Raw genomic sequence first — 13,573 nt, forward strand, 5'->3', positions numbered from 1 at the left:
GTGTGATTCTGGACGGGACGAAGGACGTCCGCGACAAGGAGCAAGTAAGGTGGTGGGGCCCAGCGGAGGGAACATTGTGTGCGGTGCAGCCCTGACGGCCAGTGGAGCGGCTCTGCCTTAGCTGCGTAGCCGGGGACTGCAATACTCGAGTCCCGGGCTTTGAGGCCTTCCTGCGGCGGTTGGGGCGAGCCGGAGAAGAGGTGCTGGCTTCTTCCCCCCCTCTACCGCCCCCACCTCAGCTACAGACCTGAACAATACACCGCCGCTCTCCTGGTGAGGGAGAGGAGGTGAGCGGGCGACGAAGTGGCCGAACAGCTCGGTGTGCGGCAGCGGCTACCGCCGACAGAGGAACCCCGGCGGTGTGCAAACACGCAGGCACCCTGGTGGCCCATAGGCGATACCCCTGAGGCACTGGGCAAAGGGCACCATCAAGGGGAGCCAAAGAGGGATAGATACAAGGCCGACAGCTGGGACGTACCTCCCCTCCCTCGCCTAAGCAGAAGCAAAAGGGGTGCTGAAGGGCACGTCAGCGGAGACTCTAACATCTGGGCCTAGGGGCGAGAAGCTGTAGGGCCTGAGGACAAGGCCTTACCGGAGTACAGGAACTTTGAAGAACGTGCCCCATCCCCCTCCCCCCCTCCTATTCATAGAGTGTGACGCAGGAGGAAAATATTGGAGAGTTGTGGGAGCATATAGGGGTGGCCGAAGGATCCTAGGCTACGCAGTCCTGTATCAAGAATTTGCCTGTGATCTGGCAACTAACAGCACCACTGACTGACCGGTACACTATACCAGTCCTGGGATCATCCACAATGGCGGCAGGGGGTAAGGAATCAAGAGCCAACGCCCAAAAACAGCTCGCGAAATACGCCTGGGCTAAAAGTGGAGAAAAGAGTGAATCACCTAGCAAGGAGAAGGATGGCCTGGGTGTGGGAGAGCTGCATGCCAAGGAGCCGACTCTACATGATGTTATGGCGGCTATAAGGAGAATTCGCGCCTCGGTGGACTCAGCTACAGTGGAGGTGTCCCTACTTCGAGTGGATTTCAGGAAAATGGATGAGAAGGTCCAAGAGTTAAAGATTGAGACGAAAGCATTACAGACAGACACCTCGGAGCTGCAGAGTCAAATGCTTGAGATGAAGAAAAAGCAGGATAGGATGGAGCAGCAACTGGATGATTATGAAGGAAGGGCCCGACGAAACAACGTTCGAATACTATGTGTTCTGGAAAAAACAGAGGGGCCTACAGCGGATTTGTATGTCGAGGAATTAATCACAAAACAACTGAAGCCGAAATCACTGTCTAACTACTTTTCTATAGAATGTGCTCATAGAGTGCCGGGAGGCAAACCAAAAGTGGGTGCGCCCCCTAGGCCATTGATTGCCAGGGTATTTAATTATCGTGACAGAGACATAATTTTGCAAACATCCAGGACTGCTGCCCCACTGAAAATTGATAACTACGAGGTGCAGTTCTTTCCTGATTTTACGGCGAAGGTTCAGGCCCAAAGGCGGAGTTTTCAGGCAGTGAAGCGGGAACTGAGAGACTGTGAAGTGAAATACTTGTTTTTTTCCTGCGCGGCTGCGGGTGGAGTCAGAGGGCAAATTTTGGTTCTTTGACTCACATGATGGAGTCTGGGACTGGATGGAGGGATGGACAACAGTGGAACGTCGGAGGAGGAATCGCCCTGGCAGGCAGGAGACGTCGAAGGACAATCGATCGGACATGCCGGGTACAGAAGCGGCCTCGGAATCTAGCAGACTGGAGGAACAGGACTAACTTATCACAAGACTGAGCAGCGATGTCTCACTCTACATAGGATGCACAAGTAGAGGGTCGGGGGGGTGTGGCTGTTGGTTGGTATTAATGTTGAAACTACAGATAGAGATATTCCGGGTGAATGATGTGAATTATGTGCTGAATAGATTGATGTGATATGATACTGTTTGACCTTAGTTCTTCAAGGGCGGTGGTGATTATATTTAGGAAATTTGTGGAAACCGTGGTTGGGAGAGGGTTGAATCCCCCTGCATTTCTAGCATGTTTAATGGGGCGAGAAGCGCTCTGCTAAGTTTGGGGGTGGGTAGTTTTGAATCCACAGGCAGGGTAGCAGGGTGGGGGGAGTTGGTGGGATTGGGCGGGTGGAGGGAAAATGGGACAGAAATTGTTGTTCTTGCCATGAAGTTGCCTTAATGAAAACACTGACAGCAATCACATTGATAGACAGGCTTTGTAGCACAGATAACTTGTCGTGTGGGTTTTTTTCTTTTTGTTCCTGTTTTAGTGACAGACTTCTAGCTGATGTTGATTTTGTTTTCTGTATGATGCTCATAACATTGTGGACCGTATATTCGACCTGCGCTGTGATGTTTGTATTTTTGACCAATGGTAGTTGATCGTGAATCGGTGCTCTCTATACTCACCTGCAATGTTAATGGACTGGGGGATAGAATTAGGAGGGGAATAGTACAACAATACCTGAAAAGGCAGTCCCCGGATCTGGTTCTCCTACAGGAAACCCATCTGTTTGGCAATAAAAGTAAGGCCCTTAATAGGTGGGGATATAAACTTCTTGTGCATGCAGACTACACTACTGGCTCCAGAGGTACGTGCATACTTGTTCGGAAAAACGTTCCATTGATTGTAATTAGTACGCGGTCAGATGCCGCAGGGCGGTTTTCTGTAGTTGAGGCTCAATGGAAGGGAAGGGCTTTGAATATTGTATAAGTCTATTTACCGCCAGCACTAGGTAAAGATGCCCTTGTAGAACTAGGTCGAGTGCTCACGGATCTTAGGGATGGAGTCTTGATATTGGGGGAAGATTATAACATGACGATGAATGGCTTAACAGATAGACGCCCAGTACGACAGAATATGCGGCCAAATAAACTAAAGGCTGACTTTACCATGGCAATGGGGATCACAGACGTGGGGCGGGAGCTACAGTGTGACCCTATAGATTACACATATTTCTCCAGTGTGCATGGCAGCCTTTCCCGGATCGATTACTTTTTAACGTATGCAACCTCGGTGGGTAACTTTAGGAGGCCCAAGACATACCCTATGGGCCTATCAGATCACTCCCCCGTAGGGATAGATTTCACACATGGGGCCAAGAAGCAGAGCCATACCATAGTCATTTTATGCGGGGAAGAAATACAGCCCTTAATATCCGTCGTCTACATAACGTGTTGGCCCGACAGGTATTTCTGGAAGAGGACGCGGCTATATTGTCCCTAGACGCCTCTATGGCCTTCGATTCAATTGAATGGTCCTACATGTTTGAGGTACTAGTCAGAAAAGGATTGGGCCCAAAATTCCTGAGGTGGGTACGACTGCTCTACACAGACACAGCTGGACAGGTGAGAGTGAACAACTTCACGTCTAGGCAGTTTTCTCTTCGTAGGGGTACTAGACAAGGCTGCCCTTTGTCCCAGCTATTATTTGCACTAATGTTGGAACCCCTGGCGACCTGAGTGAGAAAAGATGTCATGACCAGAGAGCTGAGATGGTCCCCGGAATGTGAGGACAGAATATCGTTATATGCTGACGACATAGTGTTATACCTGGCGTATCCCTATAGATCTATTCGAGTGGTCTTAGACATCTTTATTAATTTTTGAAAGTATTCAGGGTATGCTATCAACTGGGACAAGTCAGTACTGTATATGCTCAACGGACAGGTTCCCCGTCTTCCTAAAGATTGTGCTTTGATGATTGTGACAGATGGTTTTAAATACCTAGGGATCTTCGTCACACCAGATTCAGCTCTTTTCTACAAGAGCAATTTGGCACCACTGCTGTGGTTCCGTAGTTTGAGGGTCCGTGGTTCGTAGATTCTGAACCCGTTCAATAAAGGTCATCGGATATAGACGATTTTGGTATCAGCGGACCGCAAATCACGAGTGCGGTGTGTACGAGTGTTTTCGTCATAATCGATCAATGAGAACACTACGTATTCAGGGATTTCGTTTGAACCCTCGGGTTCCATTTTGTGTGCGGCAGCCATTTTGTGTGGTTGCCCTCACATAGGCCGATGACTATGGCCGAACGAGTCCTTGGGACATGTACACCTTAGCTGACTCTTGTGTGACCTGGCCGAGCTGACTCCCTTGCCCGAGGCTGACCTCGCTGAGCCAGTTCCTTGTTAAGCAGCTGGTTGGATAAAAATCAAAGAGCAGGACATTGCTGAGTTTAAGGTACACGCACCCACCCTTCTATCTTGCTTCTCATCTGTTTCTGTTCCTTCCTTTATGGCTTAATCACTGATTTGGGTTGAGGTTTTATGATGGGTTTGTCCGGCCTGATCTAACAGGAATATTGGAATGTGCTTGGTCATTTCTGGTGGGCTGGACAACGGAAAGTGGGATTGTCGTCATCCGCTACTTTTGAAATGTCATGTTTCCATTGGTCAGTTTGTACGTAATTGATGCTAGCCTGGGAAGTGATTTTTGGCATAAAAGACCATGCTCCGCTCGTTGAATTTGTGCAGTCTCTAGCGAACCACCCGTGTTGTGCTTCGTAGACCTCTATTCTTGGTTGCAGCCAATAAATCTGGTCTTTGACGTCATCAAGAAGTGTCCCGTGTCTCTGTTTGCCGAGGCAGGGGAATCCGAAGACATCGGGCGTTATCCCTGGCGCCGCTGGGTTCTAAAACCCGGCTCTTCACTGCTAGCGCGGCTGCGAGCGGACGTCCAACATTGGAGGTCCCTGTTATGTTATGTTATGTTATGTTATGTTATGTTATGTTATGTTATGTTATGTTATGTTATGTTATGTTATGTTATTGGGGGTACTTTTATAGCGCACGGCTACTCCGAAGAGTGTCCCGGCGCTGAAGATCATCACGGACCCAGAGTGGAAGGTAGAACGTCATTGATTTGTCGGGCGGCACTCTTTAAGATGCTTACCCTTCCTCGCATTTTGTATATTCTACAGAATAGTCCGACTAAAGTTCCTGATACCTTTTTTGTGGCTGTGAAGGGGGAGCTACGTACACTATTGTGGGATGGAAGAGCTCCCAGAATAGCGCTCCAAAAATTGACGAAAGGGTGGTATGATGGAGGAATTGCACTACCCGATGTACGGTTGTACTATTGGGCTTCGCAACTGGTTACGGTAAACAGATGGAAGTATACCCTACCAGATGATCCGGAGTGTGCCTTGGACAGATATCAAATGGAAAGATCTGGCTATCTTGGGGCACTTTATTCGTCTCCACGGAGCAAGAAGCTTGTGGGACCCACCCAGCATACGTTGCAAATATGGAGACTGGCTAACTCCCGCTTGGGTTGGTCGAATAGACTCACTCAGATGACACCGCTGTGGTCTGCACAAAAGCTGGGCATGCTCGGTCGTCATCCAGGGTTTGACAAATGGGACATAATTGGTATCTCAACGGTAGGAGATCTGATTAAGAAGGGTAAGATCCTTCGGTTCGAGGAGCTACAGAAAACGTACCAGTTGGCTCCAGGCGAAGTTTTTCGATACTTACAAACCAGGCACGCCTTAATGGCGGCGTTTCCTAGCTGTGAGGATATACCAGAATACTCCTCTTTGGAAGATCGTCTATTAGACGGACAATTGCATGCCAAGGCAATTTCTCTCACATATAGAAAGCTCAGTAACAACATGCCAGATACCTTTGGACAGCTCAGAGAGAAATGGGAAAGAGAACTAGGACCAATGAGGACTGGTGGGAAGCATTGATGTCTCCGAGAGAGGCTGCCATCACACTTAGGTATCGCCTTACACAGCTCTGTATACTACATCGTTCATACTTGACCGGGATTACTCTGGCGAGGATCGGGTCTAGGTCGGATGACCTGTGTTTTAAGGGATGTGGGCAGTCAGCTAGCTTTTGTCATATGATTTAGGAATGTCCTATGGTGCAAAACAGATGGGACAGGATTGTGACACATCTGCGGTGTGCTCTAGGTAAGACAGTCACGCTGACGCCATGACTGGGTTTGTTAAACATATGGGACGCTACGGACCTTACGGAGACAGAACAACAGTTTGCAACATTAGGATTCACTTTATTTAAGAGAGAACTAGCTAGGGGGTGGGGTAGTGCCAGGCCGCCAGGGGTTGCAATATGGAGTGGGGAATTGGATAAATGTATGGTGGCAGAGAAAGAAGTATTTATCGCACGTGGGTGTCCAAAGAAATGGGATAAGAAATGGGCCAAATGGAATTTATACAGAGGTGAAATATGTGTGTCTCCATCGGTGGACTTAGAAATGCGGAGGATTAGAGGGAGAGAGCAATAAATGTAATGAATCCTTGTATTAAATATATTGGTCACTGCAAAGGTCACTATGATTGGTAATATGAAATAACTGTATCAATGTCAATGTCAATGTCACTATTGCAAAGTTAAAATAAAAAAAATATAAAAAAAAAATTGAGGGGCCGATTACGATGGCGGGCGGTCTGCCACCGCCGGGATGGCGGTGAGGACCGCCGGCCCAGCGGTGGCGGACCACCCGCCATCAACCTCAATATTCCCACCGCAACATCAGGATGGCGATGGGAATGGGATTAGTACCGCGGCGGACGTAAAGACCGTACGCCGTGGTCCCGCAAGGCAGTCCTTTTCCGCCCAACTGGCGGGACATGGTACAATAGGGGGGTATACTGGCGTTGCCTTGCAGGCACCGCCTTGTGCATTTGGATGCCTGTCTTTTTGGGCGGAGATTCCGCCGCAAAAAGACAGGCAGTGAATGCCTTTGGGGCCCGTTGTGGGGGGGTGGGGTGCTGCACGTGGGGGATACCTGTGTCATTATTATCGTTGTACTAAATATCGTTTTTTTTTTGTAAATTTGCATGTTAGAGTCAGTTACAACACCAGAAAATACATTGACAGTGTGTTATACATCTTCAGTAGGAATAGCTTTTTTGGAGAACAACATTATCAGTCTATATCCTCTGCGCCGGAGCGGTGGGCTTGTGGAGGCTCACAGATGTTACCTCTGAAGTCGTTCCAGCATGATCACACCTCCCCCCATTTTCGAGGGCACCCTCATGCCATATAAATAGTTTTTTCTTGCAGCATACACCAGTCCATGTCTTTTTGCCATTCAACTAGTTTCGGCGGGGTGGGGGCACCCCATAGTCGGGCGATGTTTCTTTTTGCCACCATTTGCCCAAGAGTAACCCAAATTTTCCCTTTCGTAGGCAGGTCTGTGGGTTCCCAGATGTACAAGAGGCATCTCTTAGCCTCTGGGCGTATGTCTACCCCCCATACTTCTTGCATGCAGTGCACCACACGTCTTCAGTACCTTCGCACCATTGGGCAATCCCACAGTATATGGAAGAAAGAGTCTGTCTCATCGCACCCCCTCCTGCAGAGCCCCTCCCCCCCTCTTCCCATTAACTGTAGTCTAGTGCAGGAGATGTACACCCTGTGCAGTATTTTAAGTTGAATAAGCCTAAGTCTAGCCGAAATCGCCACCTCCTTAGGGGAGGCGAACGCACTCGTCCATTCCTCTTCATCGATCTCGAGCCCATCGGCAACCCACCTCTCTTTAAGGGACAGGAGTGAGTCAGGGGGGTTATTGATCAGTTTTTATATGTGAGGGAGATGGCATGTTCTGGCATGTGTCCATCTAGCAGTCTGTCCTCGAGTGGGGAGGCCTGTGGGAGTTTGGTACCTGGCGGTATGTTAGACTGGAGGGAGTGTCTGATTTGTATGTATCTAAAATACTCAGTTTGTGCTAATTCGTACGTTTCTTGCAAGTGGGCGAAGGATCTGACCCCTTTGGGGCCCCACAAGTCTTTAAATTGTGAGATACCAATAAGTTCCCAGTTATGGAACCCCTTCATGCGTCCAAAGTTGCCTAATTTTTCGGACGCCCATAGTGGAGTGGCCATGGTCAGGGTATTTGACCAACCGAGCTTCCGCTGCGCCATGTGCCATATTTGCACCAAGTGTTTTGGCGGTCCCGTGAGCTGGTATTTACCAGGTCTAGAATAGAGTTCGGCTTCATAATTCCCCCCAGGGAGTAGCCATCTGTCCATCCCATAACCTGGGTCGTTACCGTCACTATACGTCCCCTGGTTGATCGCAGAGAGGTGCGCGGCCCAATAGTACTTGCGGATATCTGGGAGGACTATCCCTCCATCGTACCATCCCAGTGTAAGTTTGTGTAGCGCTATTCTAGGTGTGCCTGCCCAGAGGAGGTCTTGCTGCGCCGCTTCTATTGCTATAAAGTAAGAGTTCGGTACCAGGTCCAGATAATTTTGAAGACCATAAAGAAATCTCGGCAGTGCCACCATTTTAAAAAGGGCCGCGCGGCCCAACAGGGACAGTGGAAGTTTCTGCCAAGAGTTAGAATCACGTTGGAGCCGTCGTAGGGGCGGTAGTAGATTCCTTTCGTAAATCCTAGTCTTGTCGGTGGAGACAAAGACTCCAAGGTATTTGAAACCGTCCCCGCCACAGTGATTGGGCAGGTACTGGGAAGACTTGGGGGGTGCCATGGAGGACAAAAAGGAGAGATTTGCTCCAATTGATCCGGAACCCCATATTCTTCCCGAAACTCGTGAATACATCAAGTGCCGCTACAATGGACCTCCGTGGTTTGGATAGGTAGAGGAGGATATCATCGGCGTATAGGGAGATCTTGTCCTCCCATCCGTCCGCCCATTGTATCCCTTTGAGGTAGACATCTTGCCTGATCCATGCAGCAAGTGGTTCGAGGGAGAGAGCAAATAGGAGGGGGGAGAGCGGACAGCCCTGTCTGGTCCCCCTTTCCAGGGTGAAAACCTCGGAGACCTTGTTGTTAACTACCACTTGGGCTAGTGGCTCCGTATAGAGAAGACAGACCCATGCTGTAAAATTTGGGCCGAAGCCCAATTTACGAAGCACCACTATCATGCAGGGCCATTCTATAGTGTCAAATGCCATGGTGGCGTCAAGCAAAACCACCACCGCATCTTCTTGCAACGTGTGGCACCGCTCAAGCACACCATTAAGGCGGCGAATGTTGAGTTCTGTGTTTCGATGGGGCATGAATCCTGATTGGTCTGGGTGAACCAAGGTGGGCAAGATGGATTGAAGCCTATTGGCGAGAGTTTTGGCCAATATTTTTGGCTCAGCGTTAAGATAGGTCTGTATGAGGAACAGGACTCTCTCAGTTTCCCTTCTTTTTGTATGGCCACAATAGTGGCTAAGCTTTGGTCTCGCGGCAATAATCCTGCCGCTTTGCTATCTTCAAACATGTGTTTAAGGTGTGAACTAAGGGCGTCCGGTCTGAGCTTGTAAAGCTCAATTGGGAGAACGTCAGGTCCAAGAGCTTTACCTGCGCGAAGGTCTTTTATCGCACGCTCTTTTTCGACGGTGTCGAGTGGAGCCTCCAGGGCATCACGATCAACGTCCGATAGGCATGGCATACGAATGTCTGCCAGTAGGGCTACGGAATCTTCTTGCAGGTGGACGACCCCTTACTATAAACCTGTTGGAAGTGCCGTGCAAATTCTGCGACAATCTCCCGGGGTTCTGTAACCACGGCCCCATAAGCTGTTTGTATTTCTGGTACTACTTTATTTGCCTGCTGTTTTTTATCAAGCCATGCTATAAGTTTACCAGCTTTGTCACCTTGATCGTAGATCCTACCTGCCTTGTGCCGAGCCACAGTTTGGGCAGCCTGCGTAACCAGCTCCCTATATTCCGCAGTTTTAAGTTGCAGCCGATGTTGCACCTCTGGCTCACTATCAGCGTGTGCAGCCTCCTCCAGTACCTTTAGGTCTGCTTCAATGGAGTTAATCTGTGTCTCCCTGTCCTTACGGCGGCCTGAGATGGCCGACAGGGCCTCTCCCCTAAGCACAGTCTTAAAGGCCTCCCACAAGATTACAGAGGAGCTTACTGACCCAACATTTTGTTTGAAGTATTGAGTAATGGAGCGGGACAGCGTTCTCCTAAGCTCCTAATTTTTTAGATACCAGGCCTTTATTGGCATGACGCAGCCCTCCCGTGTAGTCCCAACCGTGATGTGTGCCCAGACTGGTGAGTGGTCAGAGATACCACGGGCTAGGTGTGAGGCATTTTGTATGACCGTGTCGTGCTGCAGTGGAGTCAGTATATAATCTAGGCGGGAGAATGAATGGTGCGGGCCGGAGAAGAAGGTGAAGTGCCTATCAGTGGGGTGTATCAGTCGCCACACGTCTGTTAGCCCAAAGGCATCTAAAAAGTCAGCCAGCCATTTTTGCCCTTGGGGTGTGTCTCTGGGAGGGTGTCTGTCCTGGGTACCTGAGACCACTGCGTTGAAGTCTCCCCCGATGATCAGCTGACCGTCAGGGAGGGAGAGTAGGAGTTTTCCCAGGTCTATGTAGGATTGGGTTTGGAGGCTGGGTGGGATATAAGTGAAAGCAGATTTAATCTACGACCCTCCCACCTCCCTGACAATACTGCAAAACGGCCCTGCGGGTCTGTTTCTGTGTGGTCAATATGGAGGGGCAGGGAACGCCGCAGCAGGATTCCCACGCCTCTGGAGCCAGAGTTGAAGCCGGAGTGAACCGCCAGAGTATATCCCCATCTATTGAGGGTCTGGCATGTGTTACCCATCAGGTGTGTCTCTTGAAGTAATACTGCATCAGGGAGGTGATGTTTAATAAATTGTAAGACAATGGTACGTTTGAGCCTGTCACCCAGCCCATTCACATTCCAGCTAAGGACCTTAAGACTCCTTGCCCATCTCCTAGCCATAACTGTTACTGTGTGAGCTGACCTGTCTTTGTATACTGGTGTATTCCCTGACTCTGTTCATAATAGCAATGTGTGACCGTAAAAACCTCCCAACTCGCCCCCCTCCCACCTTCCTTCCCAGTAGTTCAAAGCAGTACAAAGAGTGATCGGTACACAGTGCAATGGACCCATAACCCTCTTCCTTCCCAACGCTGCAGGAAGTGCCCTCCCTTCCCTCTGAACAAACCCCCCCCACCCTGCTCCCTCATCTGTAGGTTTCAAACTACCCACTGCCCCAATTAGCAGAGCACCTGTCGCCCAACCCCACCCCGGAGAGAGTGAACCTCCCTCCCCCGAGGAAACTCTGTTAGGGAGAACGTGTGCCAGCCCCGACTCCAGCCGCCGTACCTGTGCTGCCCCAGACTAGGAATCCCTCAGTTCTATGGTGCACTTAAGGAAAGTCACAAAGTCACGGAGTCAATGGGCGGATGGGTCCGCTTTCCAACATCAATAACACCAAACAAACCCCCCATGTCTGCATTATACATTACTGTTCGACGAGGCGTGGTTCCGCAGTCTGGTTCCTCATCGTGCTGTCGTGTCTCGGAGCGAGCCCCTGCGGGGACTATTCGACCTGGAACGCCATGACCTTTGGCTCTGCTCATCTCCTTCCGACCTCCCCGCCGCAGATCCGGGGGAGGAGGCCCTGGTCTCCCTCCAGTTGTCGCAATTTTGTCCTGCTTGTGTCTCCGGTGTTGCCGTGTCGAGCCACTCCTGGACTGCCACCGGTGAGGTGAAGAATCAGGACTTGCCCCCCGCAAAAATCTTCAGTTTCGCTTGGAAGAACATCATATATTTGATGCCCCGTTCTCGGAGCGCAGCCTTAACTCCCATGAAGGAGCGCCGTTCTTGCTGGACTTGCAGCGTGAAGTCAGGAAAGAATCGGATGGTAGCCCCTTCGTATTGCAGGTCTCCCTGTTGTCTGGCCACCTGGAGGATGGCATCGCGGTCCCTATAGTTCAATATTTTGGCAATTATTGTTCTTGGCGGAGCCCCTGGCTTGGGTTTAGGGACCGGGGCGCGGTGAGCCCGTTCAATGGTAAAGATCTTGGAGAGTCTCTTCGGCTTCAGGTGGCGGAGAATTAAGTCCTCCAGAAATAGCTCCACACTTTGCCCCTCAGTTCCTTCCGGCACACCAACCATGCGGATATTGCTCCTTCTGGCCCTCCCTTCCTGGTCCTCGAATCTCAGGGCCATTTGTCGGTGCTGGTGGACGAGCTCGGTCACCCGACCTTCAAGCCGTTTTTCCGAGGCCTGCAGTGCCTTGATGTCAGTCTCATTAGTTTTAGACCTCTCCATGGTCTTGCCGAGGTCTGTGCGTAGCAGGTTCACCTCAATGGAGATCTTGTCCATTTTTGTCTCGAGGTTAGTGCCAAGTGTCTGTATTGCGGCCATTATGGAGGTCAAGGAGGGCTCCGCTTGGTCTGTATTGTCCTTTGCCGCCGCTCCTGACTGCACCTGCCCCACTGGCACCGCATATTTATCGAGTTTGTTGGTTTGGGTTGATGTTCCCCCCTTGGGCCGCATGTGGGATATCGGCGCCCCTACCACCAATTTTCCACGCCATCGGTCCGAGTGACGTCAGTCGCTATTTCTGCGCTACTACCACTCCTTCACCAGGGCAGTGTGGTCAGTCCGCGTGGCAGGCCGAATCCGTCACTGCACATCTTGCGCGGATCACCGCTCTAGGCCTCTGCCTGCCCACAGCGGCCAAGGGCGTCTCCTCTCCGGTGCAAATCGGTCCAACCCGCCAATTATGGCCAGACTACCAGGGCTTTCTTTTGCCCCGGGCAGCAGGCTCAAGTGACTAGCACACTCGTCCACGACCGGGTGCCAGCCGCTCCCGCACCTATGTCGCCTGATGCGTAGGCTCTCCTGTCTCTTTTGCGCCATCACCTCAGGGCCAAGGCTCACCTGTACAGCCACTTCTAAGGATCTCTGCTGCACCAAGTCTACGGCGCCAGGGTCTGCTGCTCCGGCTGCAGCGCCACCATCACCGTCTGCGCCGCGGAATATTGTTCTTTAGGACCCCCCCCCCCCCATGTATCTGGGGTGTCCGCGCGGCAAAGTGTCGCTGTTCGCGCCCTTCCGTCTGTAGGCCGGCCGCACACACGGGCCGATATTTATGCCAGACGGGGCCCAGTTGGCATCCCCGCAGGCTCCTGTGCCCCTCCTCCGGAGTGCTTCACGGATCTCACAAGGTTGTATTCAGCAGCGCGGTGCGGCGCCAATTCGGGCCCCGCCCACCGGGGATCCGGCCCTGCTCCGGCCCAGTTTGAGATAGAGGCCGCAAGCCGGGGCCTCTATTTTAGCTGCAGCTGGTCCTCAGGCTCCAGGCCGCGTCCCCGGATCAGCCGCGGCACAGTCGATCGCGCCGATTCGTCCCCGCTGGGACCTCAGACTCCGCTCAAAGCGCGGAACGGTAGCGCGTAACCTAAGGGGGCCGGGGCGCCGATGACAGTGCGCTCCAGCCAGGATTTGGTGTCGGATGATATGGGGACAGCAGCGGTCCCGACGGAGATCGGTTCCTAGGCGACCATCTTCATCGGCACCTGGCCACGCCCCCCCAAAATATCGTTTTTTAAATATAAAATAAATTAATACACATTAAATATATTAAATATAACATTTGTTTAAAAAATGAAATACTTTTTTAATATATATTTTAACAACTATAACAAATTAACTCAATTTAAATAACAGTTAAACACACAATAATATATATTTACATATATCTACTTCAAAAACATTTTGATTTCTATTATAATTTCAAATTATTTAATAATGTTATATTATAACAACAAATAATATATATATATATATATATAT

The 13,573-nt window shown here is 50.6% G+C and overlaps 1 pseudogene; it reads right to left on the reverse strand.

The window, feature by feature from the left end:
- Positions 1 to 11,269: 11,269 nt before the first annotated feature.
- On the reverse strand, positions 11,270 to 12,271 carry LOC147663540 (uncharacterized; annotated as a pseudogene).
- Between the last annotated feature and the right edge of the window lie 1,302 nt (positions 12,272 to 13,573).

This window comes from Lissotriton vulgaris, unplaced genomic scaffold, assembly GCF_964263255.1.
Source record: "Lissotriton vulgaris unplaced genomic scaffold, aLisVul1.2 SCAFFOLD_2566, whole genome shotgun sequence".
NCBI classification, from domain to species: Eukaryota; Metazoa; Chordata; class Amphibia; order Caudata; family Salamandridae; genus Lissotriton; species Lissotriton vulgaris.